This window comes from Lepus europaeus, chromosome 20 (assembly GCF_033115175.1).
Source record: "Lepus europaeus isolate LE1 chromosome 20, mLepTim1.pri, whole genome shotgun sequence".
Taxonomy (NCBI): domain Eukaryota; kingdom Metazoa; phylum Chordata; class Mammalia; order Lagomorpha; family Leporidae; genus Lepus; species Lepus europaeus.
Window position 1 is genome coordinate 67,756,548 of NC_084846.1, and position 20,346 is coordinate 67,776,893.

Here is a 20,346-nt window from a genome sequence, read left to right on the forward strand (position 1 = left end):
CTAACCAGAACACGAAACTCACAAACCCAGTGGCAAACATGGAGCTCTCCAGACGAGGGCCAGCTCCCAACAACTGATCTCAAACAAACACGAGAAAACGCTACATGAGCAAAAGGAGAAATTTCATTTTGAAAACTCTGTGTCTCTGCCTCTCAGGTGATAAACAGTCCAACTAAACGCAAATCCTGGAGCTGTAGGAGAAAACGACAGATTCGGAAAATTCAGTGAAGCCTTCACCAGAAGATTCCCAAGCCAATCAGTGAACTGAAAGCTCATTTGAAATGAGCCAATCAGAGGAGTACGAGGAATGAGGTAGAGTCAGGAAAGCTTAAGAGATTTAGGGGACAGAATCAGCTGCACAAATATTTGCATATGGGCTCTCAAGAAGGAAACCAAGGGAAAGAGGCGGGCATCTTTCTGAATGAAGCACTGGAAACTCAGAGTCCAGAAGGAAACCCTTCGCCCTGTGCACCTGCCTCACAAGGAACGCTGGAGACTTCCTCAAGGCAGAATGAAAAGATGTTAACTAACAACAGGACAACGTGTGAAAATGCAAAACTCACTGGCAAAGGCGAATATTCCTGTTTTTAAACTCAGAATTTACTAATGTGATAATGCTGCTACAAGTCACTTTTAATCTAGTTTAAAAGGTTAAAGCATGAATATAAAAATATCTATAGCTGCAATACTTGTGAAAGAATACAGAAAATAAAAATATGTAAAGTGTGACATAAATAAGATAAAAAACAAAGGATGGAGTAAAAGTGTACAGTTTCTATATGTGAACTTAAGATGTCATTAGCTTAAGGTAAAAATTTATAGCTATAAGATATGTTGTATAGTCTTCAAGCCACTAGAAAGACATAAAACAACTAGTAGATACAAAGAAATTACGCAGGAGAAAGAGAGCAAAGCATTTTCTGCAAAAATCCCACAAATCACAAAGGGTAAAAGCAAGACAGGAAGAAAGGAACAAAGGAACTACGTAGTATTCAATAAACAATTAACAAAACATCAATAAGTATGTCCTTAAATCAATAATTGCTTTAAATGGAAATGGATTAGATTCTCCAATCTAATGAGTAAAACCTCAAGGTGCGACACTCACTGCCTGCTAAGGACTCAGTTCTGTCTTCATGACACAGACGCAGTGAGCATGAAGGATGCAGAGCGTGTTCCAGTCTTCATGACACACACAATGAACGTGAGGGATACAGCAGCGTGTTCCAGTCTTCATGACACATGCAGTGAACGTGAGGGATACAGCAGCGTGTTCCAGTCTCCATGACACATGCAGCGAATGCGAGGGACACAGAAGTGTGTTCCAGTCTCCATGACACACGCAGTGAACCTGAGGGACGCAGAAGCATGTTCCAGTCTTCATGACATGCACAGTGAACCTGAGGGACGCGGAAGCGTGTTCTGACGTTTGATAAGCAGAGGAGTGTGGCTGTGCTTCCCTCAGGCAGAATAGATTCCTGGTCAATCCTGTGACAAAGAACAGAGATCACAGTAAGATGGGGCACCCACACATCAAGAGGATATAATGACTGTAAGTATATATAGTTCCACCTTCGGAACAGCTAGCTACATAGAACAAATGTTATCAGCACTAAGAGGAGAATCAGACAGCAACAGAACAATAATAAGGACTTTACCACGTCACTCTCAATGATAAATGCACCATCCAGAGGGGACCAGTGAGAAAGAGCAGTCTGGCTAGCACTGCAGACCACATGGAACAAGAAGACACCTGCAGAACATCCCACCAAGGCACACGCTCAGCAGACAGCTCTTCCCTCGAGCAGGACACGGGTGATCTGCAGGGTGGATCATAGGGTGGTCGCACGGTCAATCTTAACCTGAGAATACTGAAATGACTGAAGTATCTTTCCTGACTATAGTAATACGGAAGTGGAAGTAAAGCAGGAGGAAGAATTTAGGCAAACTCTGAAATGCGTGGGTGTTAGCAGCACCTTCCCCGACAAGCATGGCTGAAAGCAGGAATCAGAAACCACAAGCAGAAATGCACCAAAGTGTGTAGGACGCAACAGGAGCAAAGCCTGCGTCCAGAAAACGAACTCTCAAGTGAAAACGCAGACGCCATGGCTTAAGCAATGAAGCCATGAGGAGCAACCTCAACGCAGATTCATCAGAAGTGCTCCTGTCTGTCACGTAAGATCCGAATTGAGACTAATGCAACAGCAGCGTGATCCTGAAAGCACAATGCCAGGCTACGCGAGAGAACCAGTGCCCTGGACGTCCCACAGTCAGAGTTGCGTGTTTGTGTTGTCGAGTGTGCAACTCCCAGGAGAAAACGTGTGCCTGCGACGTGCGTTGTAAAACACGCCCTACGAGCAGAACTCTTCAGACTCTGTGGTGTACCTGTCAGATCATCAATTTATTGTTCGAGATTTTCCTTAGTTCTATAATGCAACAGGAATTGAAATGTCACCCTGGTTTTTGAGAGGGCAAAGGAAGATGTATAATAGCAGTTGCCATTATAACCATTCGGATGGTTGTCATTTAAAGGTGGATTTGTATTGATTTCATATTAAAGGGGTAGAAGTACACGCTTCAGCTCTTATTAACACTGTGAATTATGTATGCTGTCAGGCAACTCCAAGCTGATTGCCTGGAAGCAGAAGGGAAGTGCGTTAAAGGGCTGAGCGTGTCATCTCATTCTCCAAAATGGAATTGCTGAGGCTTCATCCAATCCTTAATGTTTTGGGGTGAATGTCTCAGATTTAGCACACTCAAATTCCATGATCTTATCCAGCAGTGATGAGAGGCAGTCAGCCTCAATTATGAAAAGCCTTATTCTACCCATTTTAAAGGGAATGCACTCTGTTCTGCTTTCAAGCCGTATGGTACCTCCTGGAGCCAAAGTCAAGACATATACATGCCATTCATTGTGATGGATGTGATTGTCAGGACAAGAGACAGAAACAGGCTCTGGCTAGGCTCTCGTAGGAATTCACTTTGCTTCACGGTGGGGTTACTGTTGATTCCTACCTGTTCTGTGGCCATCAGGCCCAGACAACTCCTTGATGTCAGGATCCAGCAGGCACATCTCACCCCTTATGCAGCTGGGAGAGTAACAAGTCTTGTCGACAGCTCTGCACACTGAAAGGAGCCTGTAGAACCCGTGTCCCTCTCCAGACGGACAGGCTCAGCCATGCTCTTGGCCATGGTCCCCTGCCCAAACTTCAGCTCTCCCACCCACTGTGCTAAATAAAACCACAGTGTCCTATACCTCCTTGACGGGAAAAGTAATTAACAGGATCCAACCATTTTCCTTGAATACAGTACGTCCCGTCGAGCGGGAATGAGAGCTTGCCCTGGAAGTGCGTCAGACCCGAAAACGTGCCACCTGGGTACGTTCTTCTTTCTCCCTCAGAATTCAAAACCAAGTGGTTTTCTCCATCTCATCTACACCCAACATGCTAAATGCTCGAGAAAAATAAATATTTGATTGCACTGGGTATTTTCATGACATAATTAGAGGAAATCATAAAATTCTGTTCTTAAGTTAACTTTTAAAAAGCACATTTTTTACTACCAACTAAATGTCAGCCACTATTGGCAGTGGAGGTTCTTGAAGTCCAGTGAAGCACACAGAGTTAAGACGTAGATTACAAGGAAGTGTCGATCAACATTTCAAAGTTCAGAGGGCACAACACGGGCTTCGGTTCAGATGTAGGGGGGCTGCCGTGAGAAAGCTTTGAGGAAGTGGGGTGAGGAGGCTTCCAGGATTCCCCAGGGGAGACACCAGTGGAGGGTACAGGAAGCAGAGCCCCGGGGACAAATATCCCACTGCACTCACATACGGGTAGGAGACCTGGGCCATGCTGAGCCCCAGAGCTGTGCTCCAAATCCAGCCGAAAGAACCCCCATGGCCTGGACACTTCACTCTGGGATTTTGAAAGTGAATGACAAGAACCGGGCAGTGTGGTTGAGTCCTAGCAATCAGAAAGGCCAGTGACTGCCTGATGGTGCAGGGGAGCAACTTCCCGCACCTGCTCTGCTGGAGACGCCCTGGGGCTGGGCAAGAGGCTGAGAAGAGGGCCTGGTGCACCCCGTGCACATGGAAGAGCTATGCTGTGTGTGCATGTGTGCATGGGACACACTCATTTGTGCGTGTGACACACGTGTGTATTGTGTATGTGACATACCTATGTGTGTGACACATGTGTGCATTGTGTATGGGACATACCTGTGTGTGACACACATGTGTGCATTGTGTATGGGACATACCTGTGTGTGTGACACACGTGTGCATTGTGTATGTGACACACTCGTGTGCATTGTGTATATGACACTCATGTGTACTGTGTATGGGACATACCTGTGTGTGTGATACATGTGTGCATTCTGTATGGGACACACTCGTGTGCATTGTGTATATGACACTCATGTGCGTTGTGTATGTGACATACCTGTGTGTGTGACACATGTGTGCATTCTGTATGGGACACACTCGTGTGCATTGTGTATATGACACTCTTGTGCATTGTGTATGGGACATACCTGTGTGTGACACATGTGTGTATTGTGTATGTGACATACCTGTGTGTGTGACACACGTGTGCATTGTGTACGGGACACACCCGTGTGCACTGTGTATGACTCACTCAAGTACATGTGTGCGCCATATGCTCTATCAGTCCATCTCAAACTTGCAAAACCTGAAAACTTCCTTCTAATGGACTCCTGTTATATTTTTTATAGGACAGATAGAGTTAAACTGTGAGAAAGAGAGACAGAGAAAAAGGTCTTCCTTCCATTGGTTCACCCCCAAATGGTCGCTACGGCTGGAACTACACTGATCCGAAGCCAGGAGCCAGGTGCTTCTCCTGGTCTCCCATGGGGTGCAGGGCCCAAGCACTTGGGCCATCCTCCACTGTACTCCCCGGCCACAGCAGAGAGCTGGCCTGGAAGAGGGGCAACAGGGACTAGAATGCGGGCACCCATATGGGATGCTGGTGCCACGGGCGGAGGAGTAACCAAGTGAGCCATGACGCTGGCCCCTATTATATTATAAATATTGCATAATTTGTGTAAAGATTTCTCACTATCTAAACTGTATTTCTAGTTCACTAGATGTTTCTGACAAAATGTCAAGATTTGATGCCATGAAAGTGCATGAATTATATATGGCAGCTTCTGCCCCCTCTGCCCCCCGTTTCCTTGCTTTATTTTCGTCCCTAAAGGACTAGATAGAGCGTCCAGGCCCTTACTCATCAGAGGGCCGGGCCAAGGCGCTGTGCACTTGCTGCGTAGTGGTCACCCCCATGGAGCGCTTGTTCTCCTTGCATCTGCACACCACGGAGCCAGAGACTCGAGGCGCCGCGTGTGCTGAGTCTACCCAACGCCCACACGAAGCGCAGAGGGAGGGCGGAGTGGGATGGACTGGTGGTTTTCCAGTAAACTTAGGCTTTTCAGGTGAGTGAGTGTGCAGCTGGGATTGAAATTCTGTTTTGAGAGGGAAAGAATGTGTAGAATTTGCAACCTTTCTAAGTATTTCCTGCTGTGTTCCTCAGAACCAGAACCAGGCACAGGCCAGCCTGGCCCCAGGCAAACTCTGGTTGGTTGAAGCGGAAAGACGGGTTTACAATGAGTCTCTGACAGCGGCACAGTGGCAGAAGCTCCCCAGGTACCACTCGGGCAAAGCCTGCTGCATGTGTGCCCCAGGAAGAGCCGTGGGTCACTGGGTCGAAGCGCCTGCCGCAGAAGTATTTTGTAGTTTTGAGATCCTACCAGTGTGTCAGAAGGAAGCCTCGCAGACTCTCTCCTGTTCCTAAGATTCTGCTTAAAACAGAGCTTTGGCATTTTACCGACGTCTTAGGGGCAGAACACGGCCCTGCGGCAAATGAGCAAGATGCTCATTTGCTTCAGTGCCAACACCTAGGGCCTGACAAGGAAGAATCCCTTCGTAGATTTGTAGGTTGCCTGAAATTGGACTCCAACCCCACCTTTATGCTATGGCCTCCCTGGATGCACAGTTCAGCTTCTCTGTCTCCATGGATGTCTCCATTGGCCTTGATTTCACTCCAGGAGCGGTGGAGGACTCCTGATAACCGTGTTTAGAAGGAGTGCTCTAGATGTAGCAGGTAAGGTTGCCACCTGCCACATGGTTGGAGTCCTGGCTGCTCCACTCTGTAGCCAGCTCCCTGCTAATGCGCCTGGGAGAGCAGCAGGTGAGGCCCAATCCCTGGGCCCCTGCCACCCACATGGGAGACACAGAAGAAATTCTAGGCTCCTGGTTTTGGCCTGGCCCTGCTCCGGCTGTTGCAGCCATTTGGGAAGTGAACCAACAGATAGAAGATCTCTCTCTTTCTCCATCTCTTTCTCTGTAACTCTGACTTTCAAATAAATAAATACATCTTTAAAAAATAAGAAGATGGAGTGCCCAGAGCCCCAGCACCTCCCCCACTCTCCCACGTGAGGGTCCTGGTCACTAACACACAGCACAGTTCAGTTTTTCCTGGTTCTAACAAGGTGACTGTAGGGGCCCTGGGGACACTAGGTCAAGAGTTAAGAGAGACAGCAAATCTTATTGCTTTTAGCTACTGCTTCCATGATATTTTGCCATGAACATTTAGAAAAGAAAGCAATCCATGAAGTTTCTATGAGACTAAGTTTGGGCAAACTGAAGATGACACAGTGTCTACTTAAACCTAGTCCTCGAATCTGGGAAACCCTTGTAACAAAGCTAATGCTGAAGCTGTATCACTGGATTTGTAAGCCAACCCTTAAAAATGTAAACTGTTCATAAATTTGATTTTTAAAACTCACATCTTCAGGGACCAGCGCTGTGGCACAGTGGGTTAATGCCCTGGCCTGAAGCGCCAGCATCACATATGGGTGCCGGTTCTAGTCCCAGCTGCTCCTCTTCCAATCCAGCTCAGCTCTCTGCTGTGGCCTGGGGAAGCAGTAGAAGATGGCCCAAGTCCTTGGGCCCCTGCACCTGTATGGGAGACCCGGAAGATGCTCCTGGCTCCTGGCTCCTGGCTCCTGGCTATGGATCAGTGCAGCTCCGGCCGTTGCGGCCATCCGGGGAGTGAACTATTGGACGGAAGACCTCTCTCTCTGCCTCTCCTCTCTCTGTAACTCTGACTTTCAAATAAACATATAAATCTTAAAAAATAAAAAAAAAATAAATTCACGTCTTTGTTCTTTGTCCAATCCTAACACTGTCCTGTGGAGTGTTAGATGACAAGGAGAGAAATGGCACCGAAAACCACAGCATTGACTGTTGATGGCTTCAAAGGCCAGCTCCTGGGAAAAAGCACACGCTGGTGGGTGGGGGTCTCTGTGCTCCCTTCTCTCCACTGAGACAGAGACGGACCCTCCCTGAGGAACTCAACGGCCAATCCCATCCCTGGCAACCTTATCAACCAATGAGGTGGAACTCAGTCCCTGGACCGGACGTGGAGGCGGACACCACACCCAGGCAGCCGTGGTCCCAGGCTGTTGTCTGATCTGAGATCGAGGGTAAGAACACAGCAGGAGCTGAGGTCAGGCCAGGTGGCACCTGGTGTAGGGCCATGCATTCAGGCTCACAACTGAGACATGGTGATGACCGCTGTGCCCCGACGTTACAACAGACTGACCTACAGAGCCTGGGTTAGAGTGGGCGCTTAGCTAAGGATAAATTATAATTCTTGCTAAGGTGAAAGATATGGGGGGAGAGATGTGGCGGGGAGGCATTTGGCCTAGGGGTTATGATGGCAGTCAGGATGCCCGTACCCCGTGTCACAGGGCCTGGGTTCAATTCCCAGTCCCCCTCCCAACTCCAGCTGCTTGCTAGACACATCCTTGGAGGCAGCAGTGCTGGTTCAGGTGGCCCTGCCACCCCTGCACACAGGTCCGGGGGACCCTGGGACCCACGCACGCAGGTTCTGGGGGACCCTATGACCCACGCATGCTGGTTCGGGGGACCCTGCCACCCCTGCACACTGGTTCAGGTGGCCCTGCCACCCCTGCACACAGGTCCAGGGGAACCCTGCCACCCCTGCACACAGGTCCAGGGGGACCCTGTGACCCACGCACGCAGGTTCAGGGGGACCCTGTGACCCACGCACACAGGTTCAGGGGGAACCTGCCACCCCTGCACACTGGTTCAGGTGGCCCTGCCACCCCTGCACACAGGTCCAGGGGGACCCTGTGACCCACGCACGCAGGTTCAGGGGGACCCTGTGACCCACGCATGCTGGTTCGGGGGACCCTGCCACCCCTGCACACTGGTTCAGGTGGCCCTGCCACCCCTGCACACAGGTCCGGGGGACCCTGGGACCCACGCACGCAGGTCCAGGGGGACCCTGTGACCCACGCACGCAGGTTCAGGGGGACCCTATGACCCACGCACGCAGGTTCAGGGGGACCCTGTGACCCACGCATGCTGGTTCAGGGGGACCCTGCCACCCCTGCACACTGGTTCAGGTGACCCTGCCACTCTTGCAACCTGGTGGGTTGGCTACCTGGCTCCCTGCATCAGTCTGTCCTGTCCCCGGCTATGACAATTTAACATTTTTTGGATTTCAGTGTGTAAGCCAGCAGATAGGAGATATCTTCCTTTTTATCTCTTGGAGGATCTCTCTCTCTCTCTCGCTCTCTCTCTCTCGCTCTCTCTCTCTCTGTGTGTGTATGGTTCTCTATTTCTCTTTCTCATACTCTGCTTTGCAAGTATAAAATAAATTTGTAAAACATTTTAGATCAAGGCAGCCTTGAATCATAGCTTCACGTGTGAAAATGAAGAACTCCTGGGATGGTGCAACAATCCCATTTGTCATCCTAGGAGCCTAGAAAATGAGGGGGCATGGAACCCACACAGGGCACTGGGGCGCTCGGGACTGCTGGTCTGCCTCCCATTTCTCCCAGGGACCTGATTCTCATCCTGCTTCTTCTCACGTGTATCTGGAGCAGCATGTGCACCCCCCCTCTGACCTGCCACAGCGCCAGTCCTGAGATTCACAAGGCCCAACTCCAGAAAGTAATGGCACTGGATACGGCTTCACAACACTGCAGAACATGGGGGTGAAGAGGCTAACAGAGAGAGCGAGCGAGAGCGAGCGAGAGCGCGCTCTGACTTCTGGACAGCGGCCTTGAGAGGTGAACGGAGCCTGCCTTCCAGTGAGGCAGCAGGCAGTCTCCTCTGCCACCCTGGGGCCTCGCCGCCTGTGAGTGTGGCAAGGTGTCTGCAGACGTGGACAAGTGCGAGAGCCTCCCTTCTCCTGCCCCTTCGCAGACAGTGTGGGGCCTTCCTCCACGGGGAGCGCATGGACTGGTGACCACAATGAGGAGAGGCACCCAAACCACAGCGCTGTTGATGGCTTCAAAGGCCAGCTCCTGGGAAAAGCACACGCTGGTGGGTGGGGGTCTCTGCGCTCCCTTCTCTCCACTGAGACAGAGACAGACCCTCCCTGAGGAACTCAACGGCCAATCCCATCCCTGGCAACCTTATCAACCAATGAGGTGGAACTCAGTCCCTGGACCGGAGGTGGAGGCGGACACCACACCCAGGCAGCCTTGGTCCCAGGCTGTTGTCTGAGCTCCCGAGAACCAGTCCGTCTTTGCCAGGAATGCCATACATGCCCCTAAGTGTGTGGATCCCGCCCCCCCTCAGAAGAGGGTGCAGAACCTTCTGGAACTCGCCGGGGTGTTGGGCACTCACTTTGCTTTCCTGGGTGTTCTTGTACACGCATTCTTCCTGTTGACCTGCCTGTTGTCGGATTGTTCCACGGAATCCGTTCATGAATCCTGGAAGGACAGGGTGAGCTTTCCCCCTCCTACACTGAAACGAGATGTGCTGAGCAGCAAACGGGACACAGCGGGGAAGAGGGGACGCCCACAGGGACACGACAGGGGGACCCCGAAGGTGACTGTGCACCTGCACGGGGGCTGTCCCAGAGACCGCCCGGAGCCGCGGCCTCCACAGCTCTGTACTCACAACAGAGCAGGATCTGCTCCCCCAGAGCACGAGGTAGCCAAGAATGGTGAGGACGTGCTTAAGAGGAAGCCAGGCCTCACCCAGGATGATGCTGGCTCGGGGCCTGGAGCGGACCCGCCCACCGCGGGAGAGCACAGCACCCTGGTGGCAAGGCGGCACCGAGCACTCGTAACTCCCCGTGGACTGGGCTTTACTTCTTTCTGGAACGTGGTGCTGAGAGTGCACTAGAGAACAGACAGTTGTGGCGGGGGGCACGTGCACAGACACTTACACAGGGGCTGGCGTTCAGAAGCTAAGTGTCCATGTCCCACACACAGTGCCTGGCTCTGCCTCCTGACACCAGCTTCCTGCTACTGCACACTGGGGAAGCAGCAGGTGATGGCCCAAGCATTTGCATTCCTGCCACCCATGTGGGAGACCTGGTTGAGGTTCCCAGCTCCTGGTTGAGCCTGGCCCAGCACTGCCAGTCGAGGGCATATGTGGTATGAACCAGTGGGTGGAAAGTCTCTCTCTCTCCGCTTCTCAAATAGTTGTTTTTATTTTATTTGTTTTTAAACTTTATTTTCACTTGAAAGGTGGAGTTACAGAGAAGCAGAGAGAGAGAGAGAGAGAGAGAGAGAGAGAGAGAGGTCTTCCATCCACTGATTCACTCCCCAGTGGTTGCAACAGCTGGAGCTGTGCCGATCCCAAAGTCAGGAGACTCCTCCGGGTCCCCCATGTAGGTGCAGGGGCCCAAGGACTTGGTCCATCTTCCACTGCTTTCCCAGGACATAGTAGACAGCTGGATGGGAAATGGAGTAGACAAGACTCAAACCGGTGCCCATATGGGATGCCGCCACTGCAGGTGGCAGCTTTACCTGCTACACCATAGTGCCAGCCTAATTTTTTTGTTGTTTAAAACAAAAAAAATGTGAAATCCTAAATTCATGAGAAATTGGAAAAAAGTAAATGTGATATTGTTATGATACTGTGGTAATTATCAGCACCAACCCAGGATGACGCTCTAACTCCCAATTTTAACGGAATTATTGCTTCAAAATTAGGGACCCAAAAGAAACAGTTTGACAGTGAAAGAAATGCAAATCCTCACGCACTGTAGTGAGCCACCAACAGACGCAAAACCGACGAATCCAGTGACGCCATGTCTCCGTCCAATTCAGAGTAACTCAGACTAAGCAACTAAGGGGAAGAGAGGGCTGGCTTTTGCGGAGGACAACTTGGGGGGCAAGGGTGCAGCCGAGGGTCACTTGGTCACTTTTAGGCTGCTACGTAACGTTTTAGGCTTTGCTGTATGTCTTGCTTTGATAAGACTCAGGTTTGTGATGCAGGTCTCAAGCTTCCTGAACATCATCCAGCCAACTTGTGCCGTCAGCATCCATGTGTCTCACTGATGCCCACCGGTGCCTCACTGCTGCGAGCCAGCCCCGCCCCTTCTGGTGGATACAGAGGGAACCAGAGATGGAGAAGCCTTGCCTGGGAAGTCTACATACAGAAATTCTTTTCTCTGCAGACAAGAGGATGCCTAGCAACCACTGCCCTGCAGGCCAAGGCCATGGGGCCATGTGCCTGCGTTTCTGGGTGTTTATGAGATGTAGCCGGAGAAAAACACAAACACATGCCCCTTCTTAGTTTGCAGTCACCTTGCGGGGAAATCAGCTTCTTCATGAGGGAGAGGCAGGTGCGCTAAATCGCCTGCAGTGTGCGCATCACTTTTCTTGCTAAGTGGCTCGGCAGTTTCGGGAGACTGCACGGAGCCAGTGCCAGATGACAGGGCAGAGCACAAGGAGCTGGAGCTCTGGCTGCCCTGTGGTTCCTTCAAACGAGCAAACGCCCGGCACTTGATTTGGGCTTAGGCGGGCTCTAGTCTGCCTGTCAGGAAATTGGCATTTCTGTGATCAAAATGAAAGGCGTGTTCGAGGTTTATTGGGAAAGGGGGTGTAAGAAGGGCTTCCAGAGCTTCTGAGATCAGTTCTTTCACGAGGATTCGGGAGCAAACCCGCAGCCCTGGGGGCTCAAGGTCCCCAGCCCTCCCCACACTGCCCAGGAGTCGCAGCTGCTTCTCTCTGCAGCAAAGCCAACAACCAAAGTCAGCCCCTCCCTCTCCCTCTCTTAACTTTGGGCATCTGACAACCAATGAGAATTCTTAAACAGCTAAATGTCTTTAACCCTTTTTCCTAATCCATGAAGTCTTTGGCAGCTTGTGTGTCAAATCAAACTCATTCCATGCAGGTGCCCGAGAGTGCCTTAAAAAGTCTGTGGTAAGTGGGAATGAAGAGAAATTTATTTTAGTGCAAAAAAAGAAAAGAAACTTGAAATCCACATATACGAGGGGTCTTTGGGGGGTTCAAGGAAAACATCTATAATGAGAAGCTGCACATGGATTTCAAGTTTTCTGCAGCAGTACAGGGAACAAACAGCAAACAGACGCGGAGACGTGATGCTCTGTCAGCAGAAGACATAAGGACATGCGTGGACTGGGCCAAGAGTCGGTCCCTGGGAGGATGCTTGCCCTGGCTCCACGCTTCCAGGAAGGGACACAGTGGCCGACTCCAAGCTCACCAGCACTGCAGGTGTCGTCCTGTGCAGCAGGTGGCGGGCGCCACATAAACTGTGAGCTCAGCCTGAGGGTAACAGACCCCAGCCCAGCACCCCGACCTCAGGGTCCCCCAGGACCGGTCAGTCCCAGGCCGTCCTCAACTCAGTCTCCATGGGAGAGCGAGGGTGCATGCAGCCGATCCGCTCAGCTGAAGCTGCGTCATTCTGCACCAGCGGCCCTGTGCCTCTAAGGTGAGCTGCACACCTCAGACTGAAGGAAGACATTCCAGTCACCAGGGCTCCTTTGTCTCCCTGCGTGGTTACCATGGAGCAGAGGCCACCCTGTGCACCTGTTTAACCCCAGCCCAGGGAGGCTGTGTGGCTGGGGGCGGGGAGCAGAGCCAGCCCTCACAGCAGGGCCCCTGAGACCCCCAGATCCTGAGTGAGGTGGCTGCCTTGTCCTCTTGCCTGTCACTGCCTGCCTCGCTCTGACACGGGCGTGCGTACAGCTGGAGCTCCTGGATCTGTGAGCCTTTGATGCAAGCCTTCTTGCTCGTAAATGAGGTAAACTTGGGAATTGATTCTAAAAAATGAAGCAAGATGGGAGATGGAGCACCTCCACTGTGAATATGTTATAAAAGTGGAGACAACAAAATTCTTCATAACGTCTCGTATTATGAGTACATTTATAATATGCAGAGATTGTTCTGAGAACTTTATACTGATTACTTCTTTGAAGCAGATAACAGCTCTACAAATCAAGTGTTATTATTCTCCATACACAGGAGTGGAGACTGAGGCATAGATTACTTTTATGCCTTGTCAAAACTATACCCGCTGTGACAGGGTGCATTTGTAATCACACATAAAAGTTGCAGGTTCCAGAGCCCAAGATTCATGGGCATCGCATGCCTCAGCCACGCTGGACCAGGATGAGCGACCCTGTGGGGCAGGAAGGCAGGAGAAGGAGAGAGAGAGAGGGAGAGGGAGAGGAGGGGGAGAAGGGGAGGGGGGAGAAAGAGAAGAGGGAGGGAGAAGGGAGAGGAAGAAGAGAGAGAGAGCGAGAGCGAGAGAGCGCAATGCCACAGAAGTTGCCCAAGATCAGGAGAAACATCACCAAGAAACAGCTTGCATTTCCACGTGTGCTGGTTTAAAACAAGACGGCCACCTTTCACCCTGTCCAGGAATCAGCCCAGAGGGTCAGAGATTTAAGCCTGAGACCTGAAACTGAGAAACTGTTAGAGGAAACCCTGGAGACCCTGCATCCCAGCACCAGGTGGGCAGGCCGGTTGCTGCTCTGATGGCCCCAGGCACTGGAGGCGGTGTGCACGCCCCGCACGCCCCGGAGTCTCTGAGCCACGTGTGATCTCCGATTTTTCTTGAGAAGTTTCACAGCTGACAGCAGCGGGCACAGGTTTTGGGAAGCCCTGGGGACCCTGAGCTGCCGAGCTGGGCTGAACTCACTTCCCCTCACTTCTAGAAACAAATGAGCTGAAGATTCAGGACAGTGCCTGCAGCCGCACGTGCACATGGCCCCCTCCCAGCACCTTGACTCCTGGACCCGACTGCGGCTGGGGAGCCAGGGGCTTCCAGCCCTGGGCACCAGGTTTAGAGATTTGACAGAACCCCAGCACTTGTCGCTTTTATCAGATCAAACCTTGGTGATTACATTTGCAATTTAATTAAGGCAGGGCTATTTTGGGAGTTTGTTTTGAACATCAGAAGGGAAGAAGCAGATCCTTTCCGCTCCCCACCCTGGAAAACACAACAAATCCAAGTTTGCACCTTTAAGAGAAGGGCAGACAGACGAGGAATCCTAGAATACTGCATCGGGCTTTGCTGCGGCTGGGGGGGGGTACACCTGGCAGTGTCCACCTTTGCCCTCAGAAAGCCCTGGAGCGCTCGTGGACTGAACAATGAGAGGATGAGCTGCCCCAGCCACAGAGGGGCCGAGCCCTGCTGCCCCTGCAGACAGCTGCCTCTCCCTGAGGCCCCTGCCCCTTCTCCTTTGAGTTCAAATCTTTCTGCAGATCCGAGCAGTGCTCACAGTAAAGGGAGATCTTTCCAGAGTCTGTTTAACAGATCAGAGCAAAGATGGGCGGAGATGTTTTCTGGCAGACCTGGAATTGAAACAATTAGGCAGCCGCCACGTCTGATTAATGGTGGACACGGGTATTTGGGCCGCCTAAGGAAAACCAGTTAAGTGTCTGGTCAAGATGATAGCGCAACCAGCTCCCTTTCACCAGCTCTGCAATGACCTCTTGTCCTGCGTTTGGACTCCGCGGTTGTCGCCTCTCCTCCAGTGTGAGCCCAGGGTGTGCAGCTATGAGTGGGCTGTGCAGCATGAGACTTCCCATCAGAAGGGAAGGGCACGCAGAAGGCGGATCGAGGGACCCGTTTATCCCAGGAGACAGAGGGATTCTCTGCAGGGGCATCCATGGACAGTTTCTGGTAGAAAATGAGGACCCCAGCATGGCTGGGGTGAGCCACGTCCCGTGGCCAGCAGAGCAGGAGGGGGCCGTGTCCTGTGGCCGACAGAGCAGGAGGGGGCCGTGTCCCGTGGCCAGCAGAGCAGGAGGGGGCCGTGTCCCGTGGCCGACAGAGCAGGAGGGGGCCGTGTCCCGTGGCCAGCAGAGCAGGAGGGGGCCGTGTCCCGTGGCCAGCAGAGCAGGAGGGGGCCGTGTCCTGTGGCCGACAGAGCAGGAGGGGGCCGTGTCCCGTGGCCAGCAGAGCAGGAGGGGGCCGTGTCCCGTGGCCAGCAGAGCAGGAGGGGGCCGTGTCCCGTGGCCAGCAGAGCAGGAGGGGGCCGTGTCCCGTGGCCAGCAGAGCAGGAGGGGGCCGTGTCCCGTGGCCAGCAGAGCAGGAGGGGGCCGTGTCCCGTGGCCGACAGAGCAGGAGGGGGCCGTGTCCCGTGGCCAACAGGGCAGGAGGGGGCCGTGTCCCGTGGCCAACAGAGCAGGAGGGGGCCGTGTCCCGTGGCCGACAGAGCAGGAGAGGGCCGTGTCCCATGTCCAGCAGAGCAGGAGGGGGCCGTGTCCCCTGGCCAGCAGGACTCAGTGACTTCAGCAGTGCCTATCAGATGCCAGTGCTCCGTGATGAGAGACAGGAAGAAGCGGGAATGAGCCATTGAGAAATTTCCAGAGCACCTTGATGTGGCCCACAGCCAGGGGCAGGCTACGTGGACACGAGGCAGAGCTGAGTCCAGTGCGCGTGGTCGGCCGTGTGCAGTGAAGGCTACGCAGAAGCCCGTGCAGTTCAGGACCTTGTCAATGTGTGTGACGTTTCGAGATAGACTGTGGGCAACAAATGTGTGACCGTGGAGAAAATGTATTATTAGTGAAAGACAGAGGGATGGAAGAGATGCATCTCTACAGGTTGTGGTAACGCATCCCACACTTCACCAACACTTGGATGTTGCTCTTGATGGCTTGCTACTAAATAAAAGCTATCATAGGTGATATAATAAAAATTGGATGTTTTACACTTTACAATTTTTCTAATCAAAGAAGATCCTTGAGTAGACAATTAGTGGACTTGGATCAATTTTTTTTATTGAAACATATTTGGAAGCCAGCTAGGGCTGGACATTTGGCAAAGTGGTTGAGAAGCCATGAGGGACATCTGCGTCCCACATGGGAGTACCTGGGTTTGAGCCCCAGCTCCACCTCCAATTCTAGATTCCTGCTAGTGCGCACCCCAGGAGGAAGCAGGAGTGACTCAAGGAGTCAGGTCCCTGCCACCCACTTGTTGTAGGTATTTGGGGAGCGAACTGGCAGATAGAAGATGCCTATCTGTCCCTGTCTGTTTTCTGTCCCTTGAGGCCTGACAAATACAGAAATATGCATAAATAAAAGACTTGATAAAGGAAGACAAGTGTAACTGTACGGAGGGAATGACTGCAGCTGGCTAGAGGATGAAGTCAGACTTAACCCAATGGTGATCAAATGGATAAATAAGGTTCTGTGTTTGCGAGAATTACTTTGAAATTTCTTCTATTCCATTAGACTTCTGTGAGACACAGGTTTCTCTGCTATGGACTTCATTACAAGAAAATACAGGAATCATTTAAATTACTCCTCAAGAGGAACCTCGCCACCAACCAACCTAAAGGAATTAAGTACACTAGCAAGAGCAAGATTACACCTCACATTAAAAGCTTCAATATTGATGTACAGGATGTTCCTTCAAGGTGTGTGTACAGGTGTTTAACATAGCAACCACGAGCCGCTTCATCAGTTTTTGTTTAATTTTGGTTGTGGAAGAACAAAAAACTGCAAATAAAGTAATGATTCTCTAAATTAGTCATTTATATGCATAATAGCCATGAAAAAGTATATAAGTTGAGAAATGTTTTTCTATGTTACTGCATTGTCTATTACAGTTTTGATTTATTGAAATGTAATTATATCTGCTGTATCTAATAATGAAAATGTTGAACCTACATTTGGTGCTTTCATATTTTTCTTTCTCATACTTATTTGTATTCTTTTTCATAGAACTGTGTATTCATTACTGAAATATATGGGGATATTTCAAGAGTCTGTGGAAAAGATGAAGACAAAGGATCATTTATTTTGGTACAAAAAGCTTCAAAATCTGTGCATAAAATTTTCATAATCTGCATTTTCCATGAACTAGGTGAAAACTCCTCAGATGCCTAGATTTTAAAATGTTTTCTACCAGAATAGGAGACGTTTTAATTCTGTTTCCAGGAATGTCTAGTGTGTCCCGGTGTGCACACACACACTTACAAGGACACTGGAGTGTGTCCGGGTGTGCGCACACACACTTACAAGGACACTGGAGTGTGTCAGGATGTGCACACACACACTTACAAGGACACTGGAGTGTGTCCCGGTGTGCACACACACACAAGGACACTGGAGTGTGTCCGGATGTGCACACACACACAAGGACACTGGAGTGTGTCCCGGTGTGCACACACACACAAGGACACTGGAGTGTGTCCCGGTGTGCACACAAACACAAGGACACTGGCGTGTGTCCCGGTGTGCACACAAACACTTGCCTGGACACTGGAGTGTGTCCTGGTGTGCACACACACACATACAAGGACACTGGCGTGTGTCCCGGTGTTTATATGCATGCACTTGTATGGATGTCATAACGTGTCCTCCTGTGTATATGCACACACTTGCCTGGATATCATAGTGCGTCCCGGTGTGCACACACTTACAAGGACATGGGAGTGTGTCCCGGTGTGCACACACACTTGCCTGGACATTGGAGTGTGTCCCAGTGTGCACACACACACTTGCCTGGACACGGGAGTGTGTCCGGGTGTGCACTGTGCACACTTGCATGGACGTCATAGCGTGTCCTGGTATGTGCACACACAGTTACATGGACATCAGAGCGTGTCCTGGCGTGCACACGCACACACCTGCACTGCCCCGGAAGCCACGCAGGATGTCACTGTGTCTTCGTGCCTGTCTCTTGAAGCTCCTCGTGAGGCCCGTCCCGCAGACCTTCGTGTTTTGCACAGCCTTGGTGTTTCTGAGGTGCTCTGCGTGGGTGTCCCGTGGACTCCCTCTCAGCTGGAGTTTCTCTTGATGGCAGTGGGTTATGGGTTTGGAGGAGCAGGCTCTGTTCTCATAGCGTCGTCACATCCAGGTGCACGCCAGCCCCGTGGCACACCCCTGCTGATGCTCCAGGTCTCCTTACCGACCTGGCACCTGTTGGTCCCTTCACCATGAGGTGACATTTCTCTCTTTTGCACTGTGTCCTTGGGAATCAAGCTGCTGTGCCCAGCACAGGTGGAGGGCAGGGGAGGCCTAGCCCACCTGCTTGAGGGCTGGAGCTGGATGCTGTATTTAGGATCATTCTGCCTGCAGAATTTCTCTTCCTTCCCCATTCATTGATTTTGTTTAAGCATGTGTTTATATCCATACAGATGCAGGGATGTCTGGTTAGAGTTAGCACGGGGATCCTGTATGACGCTGCTGATCCGTTGCTCTAACTTCCAGATTCCAGGGCTGGAACTGCACCTGCATTGAGCATTGTAGTGCATTGTGTCCTGAGCACTTCCTGCCATCGGCACTGCCAAGTTCACCAGCTCGTGCGGTGTATCCCACACCCTGGCACTTCTCCAAGCCACTCTGGCTCCTTCCGTGGAGAAAGCACACCTGGTGCAGAGCCGGCCGTGTTGGGGCTCAGAGCTGCAGGACACGATCCGCTGGCAGGACAGAGGTGTGGGAGTGTGCACTCACCCACGTGTCCGCACATCTCTCCACGCTGTGTGTTCCTGCCCGACTGCAAAGGAAGCTAAGCCTAAGTGTGTACTCCTGTCTGTAGCTTGACTCCAACACACCCCAGACCACTTTCTGCCTCTCCACCTGGCCATCTGAAACCTCAGCTCCAGCTCTGAGAACCCAGTTCCTGCTCTGTGCCAGGCGTCTGCTGATTCCTTGACGCACAGAGTACTGGAGCCAGAGCTGCTCATCATGCTCCGGGGGACACGATTTTACTTGCCGGGATAAAGAGTTTATGCTCACTTCCTTTTCCCATTAGTCTTACAAGCTCTACTCATTTCCAAAATAACTGTGACCAGAGGGTTTTTTTTTCCCATTCCAATCAGTAAGGCTGTGGCATATATGTATCAGGCAGCTCCAGTCTTTTAGCACAATCTGCATTTGATTTGATCCCAACCATGAAAATCTTCTAAATATTTCCCTTAAATTCTGCAAATTCATGTCTGTCCACTCTGCTGTCAAGTCCTCGAGCTCTGAGGGTGGCGAGGACCCTGTGACGGCAGGCATCCACTGGCAGAGTCCAGCGGAACAGCCCCTCCACCCTACAAACCACCTGCGGCTCCCTGCAAGCCCTGATCCTGCCTGTCCCAGAGAACCACCCACGCGTCTTGGAAGCAGAGGGAGACCACAGGCTGAGCACTCAGAGAGCCGCCTTTCACTGCACTAGACACTGAAGATCTGCCTGTGTATCTCATGTCTGTGGGGTCTGTTTTCTGCTGTGGGACAGCCTGGCAGACTGGGGCACTTACAGGGAAACGTGCTTCTCACAGGCATGGCCAGAGCCCTAGGCTGCACCCTGCTGGAGAGGGCATCAGGTGGCGAGAGCACCCACGTGAGCTTTCGTAACAAACTTCTCCCCTGGCAGCCCACTCACCCCCGTGAGAAGGCCACTGCTCCACTGCTGAGCACGGCCCCAGGACCTGATCAACCCTCACGGTGCCCCACCCCTGCAGCCACCGGCAAAAGGCTTCGCCTGAACACAGGAGTCTGGGAGTCTCAGACCACAGCAGCTGGACGGCACCTCCTTGACTGGTGTACACCGGGTCACTTACCCACTCGCCTGGGGAAGGGCGTTTTGGTTCCAGACTTTGCTGATTATAAGCAAATAACACTGCAGAAGACCTCTGTGCAAAGGTGCGTGTGAGGATGAAAGTTACCAGCTACTTAAATACTGGATCTCATGGTAGGGGTGTGTTCAGCTTTACCAAATCTGCCCACTCAAAGGGGTCGAGCCGCTTTGCCCGCCCACGGGCACTGATGGGCGGCTTCAGCCGCTGGCACCGTCAGTGACTGAACTGTGGCCACTCCGATCCGTCCACAGTGGCAGCTCACTGCTTTCCCTCCCCCCCAAACAGGGCTGAACCTGGGTTTATTCAACACCTGTTCTTACCTGTGGAGTCTTCATATGGTGGCCACTTTTATTGGAAGTATTTGTTGGCTTTTGTTTGTTTTTAATTTTAGCGTCTCGGGTCTTCTTTGTGTATGTTTAGATACAGCTGCTTATCAGATGCATGCTTTGTGGACGTTTGCTCTTCATCTGCAGGTAGCCCAGTCTTCGCTCCCTGAGAGCACTTTTCACAGAGCAGA

The 20,346-nt window shown here is 51.6% G+C and overlaps 1 pseudogene; it reads left to right on the top strand.

The window, feature by feature from the left end:
* Nucleotides 1-19,736, top strand: part of LOC133749413 (ATPase GET3-like) — a 35,071-nt pseudogene extending 15,335 nt beyond the window's left edge.
* The last annotated feature ends 610 nt before the right edge of the window (nt 19,737-20,346 follow it).